Here is a 17095-nt window from a genome sequence, read left to right on the forward strand (position 1 = left end):
GTATGAGAAGGGAGGAAGGTGGGAGTGAAAGAAGAAAGAGGTGCCGTCGTGGAGGTCTCCGGAATAATTTCGACCACCTGGGGATCTTTAACGTGCACCGACATCGCACAGCACACGGGCGCCTTTTGCGTTTCTCCTCCATCGAAACGCGGCCGCCGCGGTCGGGTTCGAACCCGGGTACTCCGGCTCAGTATACCAGCGCATTAAAAGTGCACTGAAGAGGAATCTGAACTCGTATTTTTACCGCTGGAACGTGATCTACACGCTCCGAGCGTTTTTATATACTTGAAATTATTGCCCTGTGCGGCCGATTTCCTTATTTAAATCCGATTAAATGTCAGGCCCGAACGTTTCTTTTTTTTTAATTCCCCGCAGACGGTAGAAGGAGTCGACCAACCTTTCAATCAGTCCCGTGGCGTCTTGCCGCTCTGCCATCGGCGGGGTGATACGTAGTGATCGGCGAAAGCAAAGAGTCCACGCGCATTTTTATTTCCGCGGGCCTAATTCGCGGCTATGTAGTCTCTGACTAGACCTATTTATTCACGGAAACCTAAAAAATCAAAATAAAAGCAACAGCAAAGCCGCCCCGCGACTGCCTGAAAGGCACTCCATGCGTTGGTCGACTCCTCCCACCGTCTGCGGGGAATTAAATAAAAAGGTGGGAGCCGGACGTTAATCCGGTTTAAATTAGGGAAATCGGTCGCACAGGGCAATAATTCGAGGTTTCTAAGAATGCTCGGAACATGTAGATCGAGGTCCCGCGGCAAAGATATGAGTTCAGATACCTCTCGCAGTGCACCTTTAACCACTGAGCCACCGCGGCTGGGTATCCCCAAATGGTGTAAATTATTCCGGAGCTCTCCCCTGCGGCACCTATTTCTCTCTTCTTTCATTCGCACCTTCTTCCCCTCCTCATGGCGCGGCTGAGGTGTCCACTGAGAAATGAGGCACGTACGTGTGATCGGAGGCGGAAGGTCTCCCATATACACTTCTTGCTGCAAAAAGGATAGGACAGCTGAGATGCGCTCGATCAGAGTGACCATTATTCGAGGCCCAATGAAGGAGTTTTAATGCGAATGCCTTTAATACCTCATCGTTGTCGACAGAAGGCTGTCAGCAGAAGCTTCTCAGCAGAGGTGTCACGCTTTTGACGGGTGTCCACCGAGATATGCGAGACAGTTACTGCGTAATTTCCTTTCCTCAAATACAATTTTCATTTTCTTCATTACGGCCCCTCTTTCTCTTTCTTCTTTCACTCCCACTCCCTCCCTTCCGGTACGGTGCTGTTCAGGTGTCCACCGAGATGACAGAAAATTACAGCGCCATTTCCTTTCCTCAATAAGCGTTGGGTTCAAAGGGCAAGGCATCGCGCGAACGGGTGGTGGTGTTCCGTGGACTCCCCGGCAGCACTACAAAACGCTGTCGCGTTCCGCTCCTAAAGCCTGAGCTTAAGCGCCATTATTTAACAGTTAATTAGCATTTAGTGATTAATCACCAATCAGTCATTAGTCAGTAATTAGTCATTACTTAGTAATTAGTACTTATTTATGTGTGACGTCATCCAGTGGTGACACCACCAGTGCCACAGAGGCAGTCAAAGTGGTGCGGAAAACGCTTTCGCCTCTACGCACTTTAGACAAAGTGCCCACTGAATTTTTTACCTGACCTAAATGATCGCATTGGGTCGGAACTTGCGAGCTCCCACCTTGAGGGCCGTGGGAGGTCGTTTGTTCTGAATGCGAGAGTTTCTGGCTGCGATTTACTATGCCACTCTGACGCCGTTTGCCACGGTTAAGATCTTGTATGCGGATATCATTATTAAAAAATCACAAGGAAACCTGATGATCTTGAGTCGGTAGCGCGACAAGGTTATAGTAGGATACAAGTTAAGAAAACATCAGTTGCTAACACTGAGCCACGGTCCGACGCGTCCTGAGAGTACTACACTAGCCAATCACAACATTAAATGAAATCACATTTTTGATGCTTGACTGTATTAGACAATCCAGGTGTGATAAGTCTAGAGCTTATATTTTTTTCTTGTGCTTAATTTCTTGTTTAAGTAGCAAGAAAAATTCAGGGGGCACTTTGGCTCTCTAAAGCGCTGCAAGGCGAAAGCCTTTCCTGGCGCACTGTTTGGCATTGACTGCGAGACTGTTTGTGCTGTACTGGTGCTTTATTTGACTGCACATTTTGACTACACTTTACAACTACACACTTTGACTGCCGACTCTGAGTGCTTTTTCAGCACGACTCTCTCTCTCTGCTTCGACGAGTTCGGTTGTATCCATGGCTCTGTTCGCAGTAATGAGTTGTGTAATGTGGTAACCCGTGGACACCTTGCGCCCCCTGTCGGAACGGACAACTATTTTATTAGTTTTCGTCTGCTCCAAAAGGAGGCGTCAGGCATCCGTGGGTAACCTCATTACTGCGAGTAGTAGTAGTAGTAGAACTTTATTTTCCAGCGATGTAGGACGCCCCCTACTCCCCGCCCCTGGCACGTAGGCTCAAGGGGCGGGGGCCGGGGCTTCCGCGACTAAAGACAGGCGAAGTTGCAGTGTTTCTTCGCGGCTTCCGTCGCCAGGCGCATGACTTGTTGCTGGTCGGCGGGGGACTCGCTTCGCAGCAATGCCTCCTAGGCATCTCTACTTTTAATGTTCTTCCTGACGCCTGGAGAGTCAGGACATTGCCAGATTATATGATCAAGAGTGCCCCTATCTCCGCAGAGTTTACACTTATCATCAAGTCTATCGTCTATTCGCGTGATGAACAACCAGACGGGATTTGGGAAATTCCCAGCTTGCAGGCGTCGCCAAGCGACAGCCTCTCTGTTGCTTAAAGTTCGGTCCGGTGGTAGCAAAGACCTTCTTCCAACTCTATAGTGCTCGACGATTTCAGTGTAGGTTTGCGCGCGCCCTCATCCAGTCCCCTACAGCCGGGCGGCTCTACGGTTACCCGGAAGTAGAGAGCTCGGGCTAACTCGTGTGGCGCCTCATTGCCTGGTATTGATTCGTGTGCGGGGGTCCAGATTATCAATCCGCGCACTCTGACGTCATAACCATTTCGACCAACCGAAAAGCGTGACACCTCTGCTGACAACCTTCTGTCCACAAGTTTCTGTCGACAACGATGAGGCATTAAAGGCTTTCGCCTTAAAAGTTTTAACAACGGGCTACTTTTTTATCGTTGAGGTATTCTGTGCGGCGGTCCTGAATGTGGGCTGAGCTTCACTACAGACTTAAGCTGTATCCGACTGTAGAGGCTGTTGATGCATTTGCCGTAAGAAGCATCACTTCCCTTCAGCCAATGGGAATTATCCGGTCTGGTGACCTCACTTACCTCCAGCCAATGGAAATTATCAGGTCAAGTGATGTAACTTGCCTTCAGCCAATGGGAGAATTTTATGATCGACAACAAAGTTTATTCGCGATGAGGCTTTTAATGTTCTCGCTTTAAAACTGCACGTCAGCGAATATGGGAAGGCTGCATAAGAAGAGGTTTTCGCCTTTAAAAAATATAGACATCGCAAGCAGTATAAGGCTGGAAGTGAGTGGCCGCGGATGTGCTCCGGATTCCTGTTTCTGCCTGACAAGGCGCCGCAGAAATTAAACGCTGGAAGACAACCGCCGGCTTCGCCATCATCCTTCGGAATTTCATTTCTTAGCAACGCGTCTTCAGAGAAGGAGACGTCGTTGGAGGGGAACTCAGGCGCTTTTTTTTTTGACCTCCACGCTTTTCTACGAAACTTTGGTGGAGGTTCTCCGGAATTTTTTAATCCTGAGAGTGGAAAAAAAATTCGTCACAGACGCTAAAAACTGCTCAAGTGTGGGAATGCGAAAGCATTAATCACAATGGGTGCATTGACATCCACCAACACACGCGTATATGACAACACCCGGAACGCTCCACGACGAACGGTTGAATTGCATTTTGATACGAAAGTCTGGGAAGACATACAATTGAAGGTGCATATGTCGTCGGTTCGAATCCCTCTCACCAGGTAGCCTTCAGTTTGACTAGAACATGCAAGCTGTATGCAACGAGAAATCGTACCACACCACCCGGTACGATACGACGACAGTTACGTCACAGTTTTGGTACGAATGTTGGGAAAACTGGCGCCACATGCAGGTCGGCCAGTGGCAAGTACAGTCTTTGTCAAAAGTAACCAGGCTACACGGTTTGCTTCTCAGTCGTATATAAAAGCTATTACGCCAACCTTCAAGCTCTGAATCTCTCTATGCCAAGGAGAACCCCTCTCCTCACCTCTAAATAAGTTTTTTTATCTTTAGGGAAGCCGTAAGGGCTCTACTATACGATTGAGAAGCAAACCATGCAGCCTGGTTACTTTTGACAAAGACTGTACATGTAGACGCACATGTAGAGGATTGTCTGAAGTGGCGGCGCTTGGAGATTTGCTGTGTGCATAAATCAGCCGCTGGATGACGTCACAATGTGTTTTCTTTTTCTGCCATCGCTGAGATTTTTTGTACTATCTTCGAGTACACTTATACACGCCGCCGGCTATTCTCGTGAAGCGACTAGTAATGCTTTCACATTAAACAATGGTACTCCCACCAAAGTGTCGCCGGTGAACTGACGTTTCTGCTCCAACTCGGCACCTTCCTCAGGTCTCACTGCATGGAAGCAAGAGGCGCACTTTTCTTTAACCTTCTTTTTATCACTACGACTGCGGGTCACCGCAGTGCGACTCACAATAGGTCACAACCGGACCGCGGGGTATTCTTCGTGCGAGCCACATGATTCTTGATCCTTTGTGAGAAATTTTGCCGCCGGGTGCGTTCTGTATACGCCCAAAGTTCTGCGCAAATTGGGTTTATATTTTTCCGGTTCTGTGGCCCCAAGAGGAGGGATTTCGAAGGGGAACCTTGATTGCTGACATCGTGAGCTGCAGTTTCGTCAATATTCGCTCTGAGTTTGCTCAAGAAAAAAAAAAAGAAATTGACCTCGTTTCTTGTCATTTAAGGTAAATAATGATTGAAGCGGTCACTAACGGGCGCCAGTTTAGCCGATCGATGCGCACACGAGGTGCTCTTTGACAGTACATCCGTGATGCCAGACTTTGGTCGAAATCCATACAGGTTTTGTTTTCCTTTCCTAGCTGCTGCTTTAAAACGTTTTGCTCAATATTCTACCGGGCGATTCATTTTTATTAATTTATTAGTACCTCAAAAGCCCTTTGGGGGTATTGCTGGAGATGTGGGCTAATGGATAATTTAATTAGTTCTGTGATGAATTGCTAAGACAAGGAGCATACAAGAAATATGATGCGACAGTCAACTCGGAATGCTCGAAAACCCTCCGGACGTTCCGAACAGCGCGTTCTTTCCTTTAACTCTTCTGCAGTACGGTGAAGCTGTGCTCCACGACACAAGTCGCTGTCGTGCGACAGACTACATGACAGGGCTCTCTGTCGCACGATAGAAGAGTCTGTCGTGCGACAGAAACTTCTGTCGGACGACAGAAGTTTCTATTTTTACCTTGCCGAGTACTGTGTGCAGTCTTCATCAAGCGAATCACAGCGAGAAGAACACCCGATCGAGTTTCTCCGAACGAAGGCGCGCTGTTTGTGCAGAAAATTAAAGCGGCTGACTTGATTAGCGATGCGCAGTGACTGAGGTATGTTTGCATGTATCGAATCGCGCGCACGGCGAATATATCTAAGAACAAGAACATGGCTCCTCGCCTTGGATTCAGCGTTACAAGGTGCTATGCGCAAGACCTTCGTGTGAAATAAACAAAGTTCAGATGAAGCCATTGTGACATTATGTAGCTGATGATGTGCGGAAAATTTAGCCTCAGCAAGGCTAAAAGTAATAAGGGGCTAAAAGATAGAATAAACGAAAAGTCTGGTGAGAGGCAAGCAGTACCCTTCAGTTAGCGTGAGCTAGACTCTTAACAGAAGGTGTAAAATGGAGTAAAGTGCCCTCTAGCACACTTCCTTTTATTAAGGCAGGACAGCTTATTCCCTCTTTACTCCTTTCTGTTCGGAGTGTGAGCTACACTCTATACAGAAAGGAATAAAAAGGGAGTACGATATCCTCAAAAACTCAACATTTTCGTAAAGGGAGGGTGCTAAAGGGCGGCTTGATCTCCATTTACTCCCATATAGGCTTATTCGTGTTTACCGTGTATGAAAGCACCAGACCGTCACATTCCACAAGCAGTACACCTTGAAGTCGAAAAAATACACCGGTATACCGGTACGAGGGATAGAAGTCAACCCTCGAGTCAAACAGGCACTGACTACCAACTAATGCTATTCGAGAAGCCAGGCACGCTTATGCACTTCGGAAGTTATTAACTTTTATGTGAATTAGAATAAACGGCATGAAAAAAGAATAAAGCATAGTTAACAATATATAGCTGTAATACACTATATGCTGGCGTCTATCTCCCTCATATAGGTCAGATATACTTTAAACAGTGTGGCCATTTCCGCTGTATACATTTATCTCTGCTTCAGTAAGAGAGGCCAAAACTGGAGCGTCATTATCGAGGTGTGGAAACCGTTGCTTCCTTCAATAGTCGTTTTCTGAGACCCGGTGGAAACCGCGAGGAGAGGATAAAACAAATTCTTCTACGTTTACGCTTTCTCGTTAATGCGTTTGATCAGCGCAGGTGTTTACGATTTTGTGATTATCTGAAGAGAATCCACCAATATCTGTATGGAGAGCACACAGAAGCTACTCAGTGTCGGTGACGTCACGTCACGTGACCCGTACTGGCCTCGCTCTGTGTTACGCCGAAGCTCACGCCAGAGGTGAGTGCCTAACAGCTTCGCTGAAAGAGAAAAAAAAAACTCGTTTTCTGGGCAGGAAGCTCTCGGAGATCCCGTAGGAGTCTGAGTTCAAATTGTATTATAAAAAGTAATAATTTACTTCAGAGTCTACATTTGGGTACGCGTAGAGCAATATCAGCTCCACTGTGCAGAACGACTTCTTAAATTGAACAACGCAGCCTCGCTGAAACTGTTCGTTATTTTTCCATGGTCTAAATTACGATTCATGTCTCCGATTCAATCCTTCCCCTTTTTGCTTCCTGCGTTCCTCGCATCCCACTCCCGCTGACCCTTATTCCATTGCTCGTTTATCTCCCAAAATTCAATTTTGTTTCCATTACCTTCGGGTCTTCCCTTCGCGCCTTGCTTGGTCATCGCCCGATCCTTTGGCCAATCCCCCACCGGTGGCTGCGAGCCATTATCCTGACGCCAACAGCAATAAAAACAACGACGTAGCCTAACGCGCGCAATGAATGCGTAACGCCAGAAAAGCGTCCAAGAACGCAGCCGGAAAGAAGTAGAAAAAAAAACGCGACCTGAAGCAACAAGAAAAAAGCAGATATACACAGCAAGCGAACGAGTCGTGCAGGCTGTAAAAGGGCGCAAAGAGGACTCTGAACGAAAGGGCGCTGGCAAATCGATTCTGCCCCGCGGGCTGCCCCCTCCTCCTCCCCGCTTTGTCCCCCTCTCCATCGTTCTTCTTCCCACTTCTCCCGCTTCCCAAGCCTGTTCTTTTGCACGGCGTGGCAGACAGCTTCGTCGCTGCGAGTTCCACAGCACGGCCAAGCGAGCGTTGGGGATACGAAGGAAATGCCGAAAGCGAGACAGCACACGAAAAAGCACGCCAGACTCGGGAGCACGTTCGCTCAACTCGCCCTCCAGAACCCCCTTCCCAAGCAGTACACCGCCACTGCACTCCGTCTCGTTAGAACCGTGCAGTGGTCCTGGAGATTGCGTGAAGCGCGGAGGCGGTTATTGAGGCGCCGGGAAGAATTCTTTGGTTATATCAGCCGCTATTCGTCTTAGAACACGCTTATCAAAATCTTGCACTCTCTTTTGAGAAAAGATCGCATGTTAGCAGAATGTCGCGCCACCTGGTGCATAAAAAAGAACTGCTCAGTGCTGACAAAACACTAACGTATTGCAGGAACAAAACAGCGCGCCACCGCTAGCTGGCAGCCCAGCGTGTAAGCGGAGATATAGTCTGTTATCGTCTGCTAAGTGGTCACGGAGAACAACCGGGGTTTCAGGCGGAGTTTCTCGACTTAATAGTACTGAACTGGCATGATCAAATAACTCTGGAGGCGAGCGCCAAGTAGCTGTGACGTTCAACAGTGACAATACAGCCGTTACTTTGAACATCTAACTATGTGTTCCGTTCCGCCTTTTCAGCATCGTCTGGTTCTGTTGTCGAGCGCAGACGTATAGGGTTTGAACAACGGGGTGTTCCGTTCCGCCTTTTCAGCATCGTCTGTTTCTGTTGTCGAGTGCAGACGATAGGGTTTGAACACCTGCACCACGGAGGAACACAATGCATTGGATTGGAACGAGCGATGTATTTCGAGTGGCTGACGCTGGGGCAGACTTACACTGCACTGCACGGTTTTATTGGGACTGGGGTTAACCTTTTCCCGCAGACCGAGCCCGAGCACCGCGGCGCTGGGCGCTCAGGCGAAATCGTCCCCCTGTGCACCGCGGGGCGGCGCCACCGCTGCGCAGGGTCAAGTGTGAAGGAACTCTCCTGGGGAAGCGGAGCATTTTCTTCCACTTTTTCGGGGCAGGATGCGCGATGGCATTCCTTTTTTTAGTGCCACCGATGACGTAGAAAAAAGTTAATGCAAAAATTGAAAAATAAAAAAGATGGAAGAGCTTTTTCCACGCAAACTCCTGTGAAAAGAGGCGCCGACTCGTGAAGATCGAAGCGTTGCCAAAACTTTGCAGCCTAAACTCCGTCCAGCATTCCCAAGCGTGCACTTTGTGATGCGTTTCGAAAGTCTTTTAGGACGTTCAAGGCACACACTGCTGAGAACCACTTCATCCAATTTTTGTTCTTAGCAAAAATCGATTCTATATGCCTCTTTCTAGGTATACTGATATTTCTCCTGCTGGAAAAACCCCTCGATTCAAACGCGTGACGTGAACATCGAAAAAGACTCTGTAATGACCGCGCTGAAGTGGGATCGTTCGTATATGCAGCAAGTTTTCTTGCGAAATCGGCCGTAGATGATGGCGCCCGTATCCTGTACTATCCTTCCTAGGTTATAAAAGATCGTTTTCAGTGATACTATAGGGCCTTTCTCGTTAGAATGCTTTGATGTATCGATACAGATAAACTTGAATTTGTCCTCAACTGCCCATTTAAAAGTGCTGTGTTTTTCGTGTTCCCGGGATAGTTCCGATTAAGAGTTTGGATTACTGTTCTGCGCGTTCTAAGTTTCATTTTGGATGGAAAAACAGTTTCAGTCAGTTTTAGTCAGCAGGTCTTACGAGCTGCAGTCGTCTATTCAAGGCAGTAATCGTCATCACAGAAGCACAGCGCCCAAAACTGAACCCATTATACAGGGTGTTTCACCTAAGACTTTCTGCAATATTTAAAATTAAGCTATTTGAATTAGATGCGCGCTTTTTCTGGTATAGCATTCCCAGTGGTGTAGTACATCATAATGCAGCTAAGACGTGCTAACTAGCAGGCTTGTTAACCAATATTTAATAGTTAACTTTTAAACTATTACCGTTGGGCTCCTTAATTATTCAGAGGTATCCAGCCCACCGTAAGTAATGTCCATATCCGTTTTTAGAATTTCGAGAACGCGATTATCCTCGGCGCTGTGGCCCAACAAATTTCGCCTACATCGCGCCAAAATACATGCGGTTTGAGAAGCTTGCAGGCAAAGCAACCTCTCCAGTGCACGTAACTCGTCGAAATAGGCAAAATTTGTTGGGCCACAGCGCCGAGGATAATCGCGTTCTCGAAATTCTAAAAACGGATATGGACATCACTTACGGTGGGCTACATGCCTCTCAATAATTAAGCAGCCCGACGGTAATAGTTTAAAAGTTAACTATTAAATATTGGTTAACGAGCCTGCTAGTTAGCACGTCTTAGCTGCATTATGATGTACTACACCACTGACAATGCTATGCCAGAAAAAGCGCGCACCTAATTCAAATAGCTTATTTTTAAAAATTGCAGAAAGTCTTAGGTGAAACACCCGGTATGAAGATACTACGTTTGTCTCGGCATCTTATTCGCACAGGGTGACTGAGCGCTGATGTCCAATCAAATAAAGACAGCAGTTAAGCAGCATACGTTAATTAATGTCAAATCATTGCAGAACCGCGCAGTGCCGTTTATTTACTGTGAGTATTCACGTCGCACCAGCATCCTGAAGCCTGAGGAACCAGAGGCCTGAAGAAACCAGCAGGTATTCAGAAATTATGCCTCCGCCAGAAAGTGGCATGATTATCACGTCGCACCAGCATCCTGAAGCCTGGAGAACCAGAGGCCTGAAGAAACGCGCAGGTATTCAGAAATTATGCCTCCGCCAGAAAGTGGCATGATTATCACGTCGCACCAGCATCCTGAAGCCTGAGGAACCAGAGGCCTGAAGAAACGCGCAGGTATTAAGAAATTATGCCTCCGCCAGAAAGTCGCATGATTATCACGTCGCACCAGCATCCTGAAGCCTGGAGAACCAGAGGCCTGAAGAAACGCGCAGGTATTCAGAAATTATGCCTCCGCCAGAAAGTGGCATGATTATCACGTCGCACCAGCATCCTGAAGCCTGGGGAACCAGAGGCCTGAAGAAACGCGCAGGTATTCAGAAATTATGCCTCCGCCAGAAAGTGGCATGATTATCACGTCGCACCAGCATCCTGAAGCCTGGGGAACCAGAGGCCTGAAGAAACGCGCAGGTATTCAGAAATTATGCCTCCGCCAGAAAGTGGCATGATTATCACGTCGCACCAGCATCCTGAAGCCTGGGGAACCAGAGGCCTGAAGAAACGCGCAGGTATTCAGAAATTATGCCTCCGCCAGAAAGTGGCATGATTATCACGTCGCACCGGCATCCTGAAGCCTGGGGAACCAGAGGCCTGAAGAAACGCGCAGGTATTCAGAAATTATGCCTCCGCCAGAAAGTGGCATGATTATCACGTCGCACCGGCATCCTGAAGCCTGAGGAACCAGAGGCCTGAAGAAACGCGCAGGTATTCAGAAATTATGCCTCCGCCAGAAAGTGGTATGATTATCACGTCGCACCGGCATTCTGAAGCCTGAGGAACCAGAGGCCTGAAGAAACGCGCAGGTATTCAGAAATTATGCCTCCGCCAGAAAGTGGCATGATTATCACGTCGCACCAGCATTCTGAAGCCTGGGGAACCAGAGGCCTGAAGAAACGCGCAGGTATTCAGAAATTATGCCTCCGCCAGAAAGTGGCATGATTATCACGTCGCACCAGCATTCTGAAGCCTGAGGAACCAGAGGCGTGAAGAAACGCGCAGGTATTCAGAAATTATGCCTCCGCCAGAAAGTGGCATGATTATCACGTCGCACCAGCATTCTGAAGCCTGAGGAACCAGAGGCCTGAAGAAACGCGCAGGTATTCAGAAATTATGCCTCCGCCAGAAAGTGGCATGATTATCACGTCGCACCAGCATTCTGAAGCCTGGGGAACCTGAGGCCTGAAGAAACGCGCAGGTATTCAGAAATTATGCCTCCGCCAGAAAGTGGCATGATTATCACGTCGCACCAGCATTCTGAAGCCTGAGGAACCAGAGGCCTGAAGAAACGCGCAGGTATTCAGAAATTATGCCTCCGCCAGAAAGTGGCATGATTATCACGTCGCACCATCATTCTGAAGCCTGGGGAACCAGAGGCCTGAAGAAACGCGCAGGTATTCAGAAATTATGCCTCCGCCAGAAAGTGGCATGATTATCACGTCGCACCAGCATTCTGAAGCCTGAGGAACCAGAGGCCTGAAGAAACGTGCAGGTATTCAGAAATTATGCCTCCGCCAGAAAGTGGCATGATTATCACGTCGCACCAGCATTCTGAAGCCTGAGGAACCAGAGGCCTGAAGAAACGCGCAGGTATTCAGAAATTATGCCTCCGCCAGAAAGTGGCATGATTATCACGTCGCACCAGCATTCTGAAGCCTGGGGAACCAGAGGCCTGAAGAAACGCGCAGGTATTCAGAAATTATGCCTCCGCCAGAAAGTGGCATGATTATCACGTCGCACCAGCATTCTGAAGCCTGAGGAACCAGAGGCCTGAAGAAACGCGCAGGTATTCAGAAATTATTCCTCCGCCAGAAAGTGGCATGATTATCACGTCGCACCAGCATTCTGAAGCCTGAGGAACCAGAGGCCTGAAGAAACGCGCAGGTATTCAGAAATTATGCCTCCGCCAGAAAGTGGCATGATTATCACGTCGCACCAGCATTCTGAAGCCTGAGGAACCAGAGGCCTGAAGAAACGCGCAGGTATTCAGAAATTATGCCTCCGCCAGAAAGTGGCATGATTATCACGTCGCACCAGCATCCTGAAGCCTGAGGAACCAGAGGCCTGAAGAAACGCGCAGGTATTCAGAAATTATGCCTCCGCCAGAAAGTGGCATGATTATCACGTCGCACCAGCATTCTGAAGCCTGAGGAACCAGAAGGCCTGAGGAACCAGAGACCCTAAATTGAAATTTGCAACTGAAATAAGAAGTCGAAATGTGTTTTCTGCAGCTCCCATGAATCACTAGGGACAAAGAAACAGACAGCCGCAACGTAGTACGCTAGATCTTGATCTACTGATTTCTCTGACGTCTTGTAAGATGATGAGACAACAGTTGATGTCCAGGTTGCGTTGCGTCTGTTTCTCCGTGCGCTGGTCTTCTTGAGCTCTAGAGAAAGTGCACTTCACCAATCAGCCCAGTTATATGCATCAATGGAAGCAACAAGCTGGAAGCTACGCGAGTGAAAAAAAAATGAAATATAGCAGCCGGCAGTGCCAAACACATTTATATTTTATTAAAGTCTAATTCCAGCTCGGACAACTTGCCTTCGCGTTAAATGAACATTACGCCACTCTTACAGTAAAGAATGCTTTTTTCCACTCAGTCCATCCCTCGAGCACCGGTGCGATTATCTTTTATTTTGTATTGTTTCGGTTTCTAACGCTGCTGTCGTGCCGTATACGCAACAACCACCGCACCGTGGCGGACGCAATTCTCCCTAATCAAAGGTCACCGACAGACACACCACAGAGACCGTGTGCATGCTCTCGACGGCTTGTTTGCCGCCATTATTCACGCGCTCTTCCGTGAAAGATGAGAGGAAACAAACAGGCGCACGCACACTCGCACAACAACTACGAAGCGCTGTCGCCAGTCGTATGAAGTCACGTTCGCTGGCGGCCAACCGCGAAGCTCCCTCGGCGTCCCCCGGGGTCAAGTGTGAAAGAACTGTACGTGCCGATGTTTTCCACCTAATCGGTCGCCCCCGTAACGATCCCACGGCGACTGCGGCTAATGACTCCCTCCTGGGCCCCTCTTCGCCTAATGGGCCCCCGTTATGAAAAACAACCGAGTTAATGCCTTTTATTTCCTCTGCACGGGAAGCGAGGGAGCAGGGAGCGTCCCTTTTTTTTTGTACCGGCTGCTGTTATGGCCACGTTTTTCCTGTTCTGCAACGTTGGCATAACATGAAGGAGTGAGAGAAGGAAAGGGGAGAGAGAGACAGAGTGAAGAGGATGCACCGCGCCGCGTTGATTGGTCAGCGTGTAGGGAAGTGACGCATGGCAACACTCCAACGTGCCATGCTAGGTCGCCCGAACAGAGTGACGTAACGAGTGATATAGCGACGTTACGCGCACACTACTAGGTAATTCAAATAATCAAGGAAAAACTTTGAGATCACTGCAGCGACCCCCACTGGAGCAATACGAAAGCAAAACGTCCACATACTATATCAACGTCCGTGTCTGTTCTGACGTCCTTGTTCTATACCGACTTCCATGGCTATTTTGACGTCTAAGTGTATTTTTCGCTTTTTTTTCGCCTTTAACTAATTAACTAACTGCACCTCATGAGCCAAATTTTTCCCACGGCAACATTTTATCCCGCATAAAATCTGTCACATAACATACTTTCACATATTTATCTTCAGAGAGCGACGTAATCGTGCGGAGAAAATTGCATACACTTTTTGCTGACGCGACAAAGCCATATAATGCTCTCGCATTAATGAACAATATAACTCAGCGCCCCCTTCACCTCCCCCAGCGAGCTCTTCGGAGCATTTTGAGTTGACGCCGTGATATCACACGAAACCTGGGCAGTATCTCGGGTCGTTTTGGTATGTGGAGACGCCGTGATGCTGTGTGCAGCAACTGTCCATGCATGTATGTCATTTTATGAGTCATGATTCATGACGTAAATCGCAATTGACGTCCCCAAATGGGAAGCAGCGTCAACTAACCTCAAAGTGACGTCGTCCGACAGGAAATGACGTCGACAAAACCGGCAGTGACATCGACTAACCCGGAAGTGACGCCACCAGGCGCGAAATTCGTCGCACTCAGGCACCAGTTGTGCTATGCTATGGCACCATACACATAATGAAATTAAGTGCAGTCGCCTTCCACCCAATTTTTCGTTTGAACTTTTTGTCTTTTTCGGTGACTGTTGGCTTCGTACATACGTATCTCATAACGAGGCCCTCATTTCTCTGCTTTGATCTGCTCAATGGTTTGGTGTTCATGACTCTTGCGCAGGCGGCCAGGGGGGGCGGCCGGCGGCTGGTGCGGCGGTGGCTCCACCTGGTCCCCGCCGGCGACACCGCTCTGGCTGGCCGCCACCGACGCATCCGCGGCGAGGCGCTGCAGGGCAGACACGACGCCGGCAGCGACACTCGTGCTGGCCATCGTGAGTGGCGACTTAACAATTATCTAATAGCAATATGAGCCAGAAAGGACTCCACGAGGGTATAGGGGATGGTTATTGGGAAGCTAACTGCACTATCACTCTGAATACGAATACACCTATATGGGAGTACAAAGGGAGGAAACTGTCCTCTAGCGCATTCTCCTTTATAACAGGGTGTTAGCTAGATGAGAGCTTACTCCCTTTTTACTCCTTTATCTTTAGAGTGTAGAACAAGCTATTAGTCCCTAAACGAGTAACCATTACTTCCCCAGGGATTAAATGCAAAGCATTCACAAGTCAAGGGCTCTCCCCAGAATAACAGCTCGTCTTCAGGACTAAATGCTGTAGTTAGCTTCATATTGCCGAATTTTGACTTAGAGTGCAATGCAACCCGCCGCTGTGACTTCCTCGTCCCAACGATGCGCAACAACGACTCGGCAGTTCAGAAGACCGAATTCATGGACCTTTCAAACGGGCATTGATATCTGACATGAAGGGGGTACTGTGACCGGAATTCTGATCGCTATTAGAAAAATCCACACCGAGACCGTTTTTCTGTTTTCTCAGTTCCGAGAGTGTAGTCAGGTTTGTCTATTTCTATAAGGTACTGCTGGACTAGAATTTATTATTAATGCGCCAGAATTAAACGCACTTTCATTGGAATTGATGTCCCAGAAGGTTCCTATCCATTAAAGCCTCAGTAAAGGTATGGTGCATGAACCCACTCAGCCGTAGTCTTGCATAGCAGCGCGATAGCACTAAGCCTACCGATGCACATACAACAGCAATGGTCAGGAAATGGTCGTCGAATGATGTGACAGAGACGGTACTGCTTTCAAGGCACTTGTGCTTATTAAGGCGGAAGCCTTTAATGCCTCATCGATGTAAGCAGCAGTTGTCGACAGAAATGTCACGCTTTTCGATTGGTCGAAATGGTAGTGACGTCACAGTACGCGAATTTCAAACGCAGCCAATTGTACTTTGGCTAGTAGCCATGCAACCGATTAAAGAGATAGTATAGTGATGCTCGAAGAAAGTGGGACTGAGTTTAGTTAATTACTTAATTAACCGATTAACCTAATTAACCTTCCTAGTCACACCAGACAAATAAATAAAACCGAGTGGGAAGTTGGTCCAGTTGGGGAATCGAACCAGGGTCTCCGGAGTGCGAGAGATCACGCTAACCCCTCCGCCATGCCAGCTCGATGGTTTGGAATGAACAAAGGCGCGTCTAGTGAATACGGTGTCTTCGTTCGCTCCCATCTCCCTCTCTTCCCTTACTGCCAGGTTCAGGTGTCCACTAAGATATGAGAGCCAAATACATTTCCTTTCCTCAAAAACGAATTTACGGACGGGCAAGGCGTAGAGCCGAACGGGCGCTGGCGTTCCGTGGACTCCCTGGCAGCGTTGCAAGACGCTTTCGCCTTCCACTCTTAGAGGCAAAGCTTAACATCTTAACCTCACCTCAGTCACACAAGCAGCAACATCGCGCTTAAGGCTTTCGCCTCACCGCACTTTAGGTCAACAAAATGCCCCCCAAAATTTTACAGCGACACTTATAAGAAAAATATGCACCAAAGTGACCTTCACTGCTCTTCAAGAGCGTCTGTGGAATGTTTTGTGTACAAACTCAAACTGCAGTATCTGATGCGGTCCCTAAGCCAGTCGTGCATCGAGTGCCCTTTGGTGGATCATGTGCAGCAAAGGCAGTTTCATGCGTCGATATCGACATTTAGTCATTTCAACACATCCTGCACGATAATGCAAAGCACACAAGTCACTCCCGACCTTCGCGCCATGCACGGGTTTGTATGAAAATCCTAAGCAGGTCGCAACCTTTAGACTTGCAACGCGGATTACTTTTGTCACGTTGCTTGACATGAGTGCTTTTGGGGTTAAGTTTAAATAGTTGTTTTAGCGTTTAAGACTCAAAAGAAGAAGGCCTATACAGGTTGCATATAGTTTAGAGCATAAGCTGCACCTTTCTCAACAATAATTGAATAAATAAATAAACAAATAAACAAAAATAAAGTGCATTCTTTTAGGAAACCTGTAAGAGTAGAGCCTGAAATGGGAGACACGACCTGGTTCGCGCCACTAGAGAAATGCCGCGTAAGAGTGAAATTTCCAGGATACCATTTCTCGTAAGCAGCGCTTCTCCGAGCCGACGCTTTTTGTTGCGAAAGCAACACTACGCTAGTCGCCGAGCCATGTCGCGGAGCCGAGGAAAGGCCATACTGCGCATGCGCGAGGAGCAGTGACGTCACACGGCGCACAACTGGCGCGCCGCCGCCGTCGCTGCGCGGGTGACTCAGAGGTGTCGCCGCCGCACTCGCCAGTTGCGCATGCGTAGTAGCGGCGCATAGCTAGCGTGCCGGGGC

This window comes from Amblyomma mixtum, chromosome 3 (assembly GCF_055824585.1).
Source record: "Amblyomma mixtum isolate Tamu chromosome 3, ASM5582458v1, whole genome shotgun sequence".
NCBI classification, from domain to species: Eukaryota; Metazoa; Arthropoda; class Arachnida; order Ixodida; family Ixodidae; genus Amblyomma; species Amblyomma mixtum.